A 9,203-nucleotide genomic window follows, 5' to 3' on the forward strand; every position below is an offset into this window, starting at 1 on the left:
GTCGTTCGATTTAAGCAACACGGTTCCTCTCGGGCACGTGTCCGCTTCATTTACGTGTCTCTGTTCACGATTTATATTTTGCTTTCTCATTCGAAACCTGGTGAAATTATCTGGGGCCACGGCACTCGCCTAATCGCTTTGTTAAGCATATTTAATACGATAAGAGGTTAGATCATCTCCGGTCGAGGCATTCTCAAACGCCTGTTCCCCGATATCTAATTCGGATCGACGTTGCGTTTTATTTTTAACCTTCTCTCCTCTCTCCCTCTCCCCCTCTCTCTCTCTCTCTCTCTCTCTCTCTCTCTCTCTCTCTTCTCTCTCGTATCATTTTTACTTTTTCTCTGAAATTTTTTTTACGCGGGAGAATCGTCTCTCGGAGCAAACGTATGCTTCCTGGGAGTTAGGCAATCGGAGGAATCTCATTGGACGGAGATAAGGAAAGAAATTCGTGATCATGGTAATGTTGCTATAATAAAGTCGCGATAATGCGCGGGCTTAACTTTATCGTCGTGTTTCGTATCTAATTGAGAGCGGTTTAAGACGCGTTCGGGAATATTAAATTCAGCACGCGCGATTTTATTCGCGGCCGAAGGTGACAGGGACGCCATGCTTGATGCTCGCGAACTTATTTTCAAGTATCGTGTGATATATAGGCGATGATAAAGAAATTATTTCGGGACACGAGGAGTCACAACAGTGCGTGAAAATATTTCAGCGGACAGATTTCACGCGTTTCGTTATTACCGTTCCTTTTTTCACGCAAGATTAGGGGAATTTTAGATAATTTTTGACATAATCGAATGTAAATATAGGAGACAGTAAATGAATACTATAATATTTATCTAGTATGTTTCTTATTACTCTGTTTTTTATTTTTACTATTATTATTTATATATTCGAAAGTTGGACAGAAAAATGTATCTAAACTAGACAGAAAAAAGTAACTAGACTTTTGTACGTTGCAACGAATTTTAGTGAATTTTAGTGATTTTTTCAACGAATCCCAGTAACTTCTGACATAACAGAATGTAAATATAAAAGACACTAAATGAATGCTATAATATTTACGTCTAGTATGTTTCTTATCTCTCTCCAGTTTTATTTTCATTATTATTGTTATTATTATTTATATATTCAGAAGCTGGATAGGAGAATGTATGTGATTGTTGCGGTAGCCAGGCTTTTGTACGTTGCTTGTGCCATATTCAAGTAAACTTATCTCCATGGATTGAAGAATTCTTCAAATTATAATATTCCGAAGATCAGCACGGTGAATATTTAAATATTCAACTATTTTCCTCGTTACATTGCCGACGCAAATTTTAGTCGCGACATGAGCGCATAATTATGATTGCTCAAGGCGAGCGAGGATAAAATTTCTAGCTATTCCGACATACTCCAGTTTAGATCATTTTCGTTTAACCACCGAGATAAAGTGCGTAGATAAAAACGCCGGTTCGAAATTCGGTTTAAAAGCCAGCGAAATGGAGGAACTTAATGTCCGTAGAAAAACTCGGTCGAAAAGGAGAAAAAGAGAAAGGGAAAGCGTGGTGGAATCGTGTCAGTGCGATTTCATGATTTTGAAATCGTTTCCTAGACAACGATTGTCATTCCAGAAAAAAGTCCAGACAAGGTCGACGAAGGTAATTGCAAAATGGCCGTCGCATGGTTCCCAAGGTTCCACTATCGAATCAGGCTACGATCGTGACCTCGTGCAATGAAACGAAACAGACGGAAAAATGTGGCGCCGAATTCGAAATTTTTTGAATTCACGGTGTCGTCTATTTTTCTCTTTTATTCTTTATTTTTTGATTTTAGACAGGGTTTTTAATTCGAGTTTCATCGACGAGAGACTCTCAGCTAAGTATGCAATCATTCTCATCGTTCGTAATTACAGGTTGCAACAAACATTAGTGCTAATTATCCATTAATATTCCAAAGCACGGGAACGTAGATGGCTGAAAGATTATTCTCATCTGTAAGATTTTATTAAGAGGATCGTAATTTTCATACTATTGGTAGATCCTTGAAGCATCGTTTAAAATTTCCAATATTCGAAAAAAGAAAATAAATCTGTCGAGACATGTCCATTAAAATTCATCATGCATAGCTACAAATTACGAGCAATATTAATTCCACGTGGCAATTAGTATTTCAAAGTACGCAGCTGTGTCTATGCATAGTTGTAAATAAGTATTTTCGAATTAACATTCAAATTCCGTTTAAAGAATGCTAATTATCGACAGGTCGGCTAAATATCCTCAAAAATTTCTAAAATACCTCGAACAACGTTCGCTTTATTATTCGCAATCGACAACGGCAAAAAATATTAATTAAAACTAATTCATTGAATCATAACTGTACCTGGTTTAAAATTTCATTTACGAAAGGCAAATTTCCCTCACTCGATAACCTCCTCGCAACAAAGAATTCCAATATCCATAAAAAAATATCTTTCAAAGGATCTTCATTAAAATGCTACTCATCACCTATCGCTATAAATCACGATAAATATTAATTCCAAGCAGCGATTACTATTCCAGAACACTGAGCCATATTTATGCACAGTTGCAAATAATAACATTCAAATTTGCATTAAAATCCTATTTAAAAATATTTATAATTCCAATCTTCGTGTAATTCTCAATATTAAATACTGAGATTTAAATATTACTTAAAATTTCCAATACTCGCATAAATTCTGAATATCCACAAAAATATCCGCAGCCTTAAATTAAGTCGTCCATTTTCCATCTAGATGAACTGCAAGAAAAAGGAAGCAAAAGGCAGAAATTTATTCCAATAATATAAAATTAAGCAGAAACCAAACGATTTTGAATGCTAAGAGATCAAAATTTCAAAAAATTCACATATTTTTAGATTCATAAAATTCGAAGTTGATCGAATTTTAGCTCATGGATGACTCAATTTAGACACAATAATATCCACCGATAAATCTTTTAAAATTTTCCAAAATTCTACCAAAAAAGAAAAAAAATGTCTCACAAAATTGTCCGAAGTATGCGGTCCAAAATTCGCCTCATCATCAGCAGGCCACCAATGGCGGCAGACCTGAACTCGACCTATCGGTTACCATTCCAACTGGGCTTTCCGTCGTCGCAATGGCGGTTGGTTCGCAAATAAAATCGTGTCGAGAACAGCGAGTAGTCAGAGGGAGCCAGAGGTGGAGATTTGTCATCCGTCTCGGTGTGGCCAGATCGCGAAATATCGCATGGCGGTCGTTCAAGGTGTCGTGTGCAAAGGTGCATGCACCTGCAGCTAATATCGGCAGGTGTGCAGGCCTGTGCGTAAATACGGCCCGCTAGAATGCAGCTGTGTGCTTTAAAATGGCCCGCGAAAGGACGGACACACGCGGCGCTAGTGTAGCCCGGAAGCGTTAGATCGGTGTTCCATTTTGAATCATGGCCGGTCTCGAACGGACCGTGACTCGGTTCCAATCGAACCGTGAAATGTGAAACAGCCCGTTGGAAATGCATTTTTTTGGTTGATGATGGTAAATTGTTTTTGGAATGTTGTAAGTCTCTCTTCTTTCTTTTATCGGGTTCTTACGTGTTCACTAGTGACCTTGATTGATCGTTTTGCTCGAGTGTTGTTGTTGCTGGCTGTCGAGGAATCGTGTAATTTGTTCGATTAATTCGATTAATTGAAATCAATGTGAATGGCGATGTTATTCGTATGGTGTAGAGAATTTTTTTTTTCTTCTTTGAGCATGGAGTTGAGAAAGGTCGGTCAGTTTGTATATTGTATCTAAGAAGGCACTTTGAGCTTTACTATTGATTTCCGTGGGTCACCACCATTGATCTACGCAAGAGTGGAGGTGTTTAACTCCACCTACCTGCTTGATATTTACTATTCACTCGGAAAACAACCTTCAACGACCCTTAAGTAACCTTTAGTTTCCCTGTTCCAACCTTCTTAATGGTACGATTTTAATTAGTATAAGAAGGGAAATTTTTTGAAAAAATTTTAAATATTACAAGATTTAATAAAAATTTATTAAAAAATTGTCCTTAATAGATTTTTATAAGCTTTTGAATTGAATCGACATATTTATAGTAAAAAAAAAGAATGAAGAATCTTAAATATCAAAGAATTAACCAGAAATAATCTTCAATGACCTTGCATAACTTTACCTCACCCTAGGTTATTCTGCTTGATATTGAAGGTCAATTAAAAATAAATTTATTATTTTTATAAATTAAAATTAGTTATAAATAAATTAAAGAATAAATAAAAGATGACCTTCCATGACCTTGAAAAAATTTATCTAGTTCTATTTTATATAATTCCGAAAAGGAATTAAAATCTTTCAAAAAATAAAGAATGTATAAGCATGCATGAAAAAAAAGAAGAATAAAAAATGTAGAGATTAATTGAAAACAAAATTTAACGCCCTTGAAATGTTAAAATGGTGGGTCGAGATTTTCGTCACTTTGCGAAACGAACGTCACCAATGGTGCTTTCACTTCTTCACCCTCTCCCCACTCCTTCCTGTTCGTGTTTCACGTAACGATCCTTCTTCCATTTTTCTTTCCTTTTTTCCCTTTCTCGTTTGCACGATTACGTGAACGCGGTGAAATTTCGTCGAACCCACCAACATCCCAAAGCCGTGGAACCTCTACGATATTCGCTCTTTCCGTCTCTCTCACACACATTAACTTCGCATTAAAAACACGCGAGGCGATTTCAATGTGAAACGCGACCGCGACACGCGGGTACAGAGTACGGGTTTCGTTAATTGTGCAACGGATTTATCGCGTATCGATTCACTTTATAAACACGCACGAGCACTTCGTAAAATTTTTCTGGCGGTACTCCTGGAAAACGTTCGCGAATTTCCTCACGCAACCGTGTACGTTGCCAGTGCGAATACAGCTAACGTGTCGAACATGGTTAACACGTCCCGCGCCACGCTGCTTTCGTACCAGTTTCTATTCAGCCTACGTGTACCACGAATGATCCGTGTTGTCATTTGTCTTACAGAAAATGTACAGAGAACGTTTGTAGCGTGAACGGAAAGTTTACTGTGGGTCACCGGTGACGGATCCACTCGAAGAAACGTCTAATAAACGAATTAACGACTGGAGGGTCTAAATATGCGCAAACGACTGCGAGCATCGCTACTGCGCATGCGTCAGTTGCATTAGGAGTGCGTTAGGAGAGTCTGAGATGGAAATTTTACTCACTGGCATATTGCAACAGGTGTTTGCCGGGCTGTTTAAATAAAAGAAATTCCCGATTGCACGATAAAACGTGTAAATATTCTTTTTTAATAAAATTTACGTTCTTTATGTTCCTCCATATCTTCCACATACGATCTTGAAAGAAATGGCTGCTTATGACGTACGATTAAATTAAAGAACTTAAGAAATATGAAAGTCGACATTCACAATTTATATGATTTAAAATTAAAATATGTTTGGTAATATATCTGGTAACAAAAGTTAGTTAACCTCTTGGCATCGATTGACGTATATGACATCTTGTACGTTTCTTATACCAAAGTACATAATAACATGCCAAATGTATTATTTAACACTAAGGGGTTAAACTCTTACAAAAATATGTTCGTTTTTGTACCTATAAAAATAATATTACTAAATATACCGAAGTGTGAAAGTCCCTAGGAACATGTTTTATCTCTTCGCGCGAAGATTCGAAATGTACGAAGTAATGCCTTATTCATAAGTTTTCTCAATTATATTAACTCTTTAAATATATGCAACGATACATACACCCAATATATATTATACATATATACGTTGTTGCTAATGCGACTATCTTAAATCGGTCGTACATTCTTATACAGAAAGTTGATTGAAATAAAAGTCGTATATTATCCAAGAACCACAGTAATCTGTGGCTATATACTTTTCTCATTTCTCATTCAAATATACAATTAAAAAATCAGCAATAACTCGGTTTCTTTTCAAACAACGTTTAACACGATTAACCTGCAGGATACATTACAGCACGGTCTGTTCATTAATTTTTCCAGATGCAAGATTATTCATGTCCATCGTGACGTTTTCTTCGTACAGACGTTTCGCTTTCACAGAATTTTCCTCGCGTGCACCACGAACGGGGATCGTGCGGCACGCGCTCGAGGGCGACACAGCGTCGATCGAATTTTCGCCTCGCAGTTAAAAGGGTTTCCGCGTGAAATTAACACGCGGGGGTCCTTCGCGAGCGTCCCCGGCCCTGACTGCCAGCGGAGAATCCATGTCAAGGTAGTAAAAGCGACCACGAGCAAGCTCGAGTACCGCAGACGCGCCATCCTCCCTCTATCTCGATTGCACGAGCCTGTTCGCGGATTCGAATGTCTTGCGACCCGTATGCCCTTCGTCGCAGCTTTTCGCGCTTTTCGTGCAAGCTACCGCGTGGAACGTTGAGATGATCTTTATACGAAATTTAAATTTCCCGCCTAAACCTTTGCACCCGAAAATTTTTTCGCTCTAAACGAATAATAATCCAAAGCTTTTCTTACACTTTAATAAACTCTTTTTGATACTTTTTATGCTAGAATAAAAAAAGAAAACCGTATAAGAATTGAATGAATGGAATTATTTTGTTTTAATATTCCAGGTATAGTTAAATTTAACATAGCTGTCTCTCATTTGTTATTCAAGTTATGATATTACAATAAATGGTGATTGGGAGTCATAGTAGACGTTTGACTAACTGTACACGAATGTCACTATATAAGTTACTAGAATTACTGACTTCTGGTGTTTATATAATCCTGCCTGTAATTAATAGTAATTAAAGTGATACGATGGTAATGAGCAGGTATACGTAATTGTATTTTTATTTTAATAGGGTATGAGAAAGAATATTAACAAAAGTTTGTTTCAACTGTAGGTCCTGCAAGCTTGCTACGAGAGCGGTAAAATTTGAAGTTACAGTAGTACTTTCGGATTAAGAAAACAGCCATTATCCAAACGTCCAACTATTCGAAGAACTATAATAAACGAGGGGTTCACAGGAAAAGTGGTACAAGTGATAAAAACTTTAATTGGAGAAAACTGGGGATAAAGTTGAACTTTAATAGAAAAATCTGTATGCCTGGAAGCATTAAATGGACATATTACACGTACCCATAAAACCTTGAGAATTCATATGAAAACCTTCTAGATAAACACATGTTCTGAACTCCTATCGTATATATATATTTACAAAATAATTCTGTCTATAAATTTAAAAAATTCAATGTCAACGTTCCTTAGTGACAACATTAAGTATGATCCTATTATATCTTCTGCATGAGCCATCTCCAAAAATATAAACCTAGATAAACACTATAACAAGTTCTGAACTCATATATTATATAAATATGTACAAAATAATTCTCTTTATAAATTAAACAAATTTAATGACGTTTTTTAATAACAATATTGAGTATGATCCTGTTATATCTTCTGCAAGAGCCATCTTCAAAAATATAAACCTTCTAAATAAACACTATAACAAGTTCTGAACTCATATTATATAGATTATATATTATATAGATATATATTATATAAATATGTACAAAATAATTCTCTTTATAAATTAAACAAATTTAATGACGTTCTTTAATAACAACATTGAGTATGATCCTATTATATCTCCTACACGAGCCATCTTCAAAAAACCTAACCTTCTAAATAAACACTATAACAAGTTCTGAACTCATACATTACATAGATATGTACTAAATAATTCTCTTTATAAATTAAACAAATTTAATAACGTTTTTAATAAAAACATTGAGTATGATCCTATTATATCTTCTGCACGCGCCATTTTCAAAAATCCTAACCTTCTAAATAAACACTATAATAAGTTCTGAATTCATATATTATATAGAAATGTACAAAATAATTCTATCTATAAATTTAAAAAATTTAATGACGTTTTTTTATAACAACACTGAGTATGGTGTCATTATATCCTCTACACGAGCCATCTCCAAAAATATATCTACAATATCAATCATATTTGCTCGTGCAGTGCTTATTGTACCACAGGTGCTTATTAAACAACGCGAAAGGGACTTAAACGCAGCTTTGCTGCTGAAAGTTAACGATAAAACTCGAAATACCCGTTTGCGCGTGAAAAGTAGACTTCTTTGCAGTTCTGCGTTTCACCTTTTACTTTTCTGAAAGCCTCTTTTCCTCTCCCCCACCCCTCTCTCTCGCTCTTTTTATCTCCGTTCGCGTTTGTGTGTCTCTCCTTTGTTTCGAAAAATCCTTTCAAACGTAAGCGAACGAATCTTCTTCTGGTGCAGAACAAAAAGGAACGAGAGAGACAGAAAGAGAGGGGTAGATATATACAGAGATATCTGGAAAATAAAAGTCGGGGGTATTTTTTTCGACGATAAAAGGCGAGAACGAAACCCACGGCCCGTTTAATTTCGATGGCGGAAAAAGAGAAAGAGGAACGCACCTACGAGACTGTGTTAATATCCGGCCGAGTAAACATCTCGATTTAGAAGTTAGCCCGCGACCGCGAATTCCTGACATTGTGAAACGATATTCCGAAAATTTAAATCGAGACGCGGTTAAATATAGAAGGGCCTGAGGAATCCTTCCTCCAACACGGGCAGCCATTTTTCTCAAGCTTTCCTCCTTAATTGGGCAACTCCATTTTCTTCGTCGATGAAGAATCTATTTTGGAAACGAAAAATACCAACTGGTGAAAAATCCCTAGAATATTTTCCATCTGGAAGTTCGTGACATTGGAAATTCGCTTGCCTTGGGGAAAATCGTTAAATTCGTGGTAAAAATGTTTGCAACTCGCAATTTTTGGAAGGCTAGTTATAAATTTTATCTTGGTAACCTTTACCCACAACCGACGACTTATAAAATAAGTATAACATAATAAAAACAAATACTAAATCGAGTATTTGTAATAATTCAATAAGTACACTGGGAAATAATAATCTGAACTGAAATAATTAAATTATCTAAAAAATAACGAAATGAATCATTTTCTAAAAAGAAATAGATTACATTGGAGAGATTACAAGCTTATAAATAAGAAAAATAATTTAACGAATGTTTGATAATTTGATTTATTAAATTAATTATTTCTTGAAAAATAACGATGCGTAAAAGGAAGAAGCATGCCGTTAAACTACCGCGAAATCCTCACTAGGGAGTACAGACACCTCTGAAGCTTCTATAGACACGTGGTACCAA

General features: G+C 35.9%; 1 protein-coding gene across 5 annotated transcripts in view; it reads right to left on the reverse strand.

Moving 5' to 3' along the window:
- The window catches only part of LOC108553218 (ribosomal protein S6 kinase alpha-5), a 56,040-nt gene that overhangs the window by 12,754 nt on the left and 34,083 nt on the right, over positions 1-9,203 (reverse strand). Inside the window, exon 1 of one of the 5 annotated variants that reach the window (XM_017908026.1) lies at positions 3,007-3,111. The exons of the other annotated variants lie outside the window; for them this stretch is intronic. The gene's annotated coding sequence lies outside the window, so the exon portion shown is untranslated. Of the gene's footprint in view, positions 1-3,006; positions 3,112-9,203 lie in introns of those variants that run through there. 5 annotated transcript variants of the gene reach the window in all.

This window comes from Eufriesea mexicana, unplaced genomic scaffold, assembly GCF_001483705.2.
Source record: "Eufriesea mexicana isolate 0111107269 unplaced genomic scaffold, ASM148370v2 scaffold9538, whole genome shotgun sequence".
In the NCBI taxonomy this organism is placed as follows: Eukaryota; Metazoa; Arthropoda; class Insecta; order Hymenoptera; family Apidae; genus Eufriesea; species Eufriesea mexicana.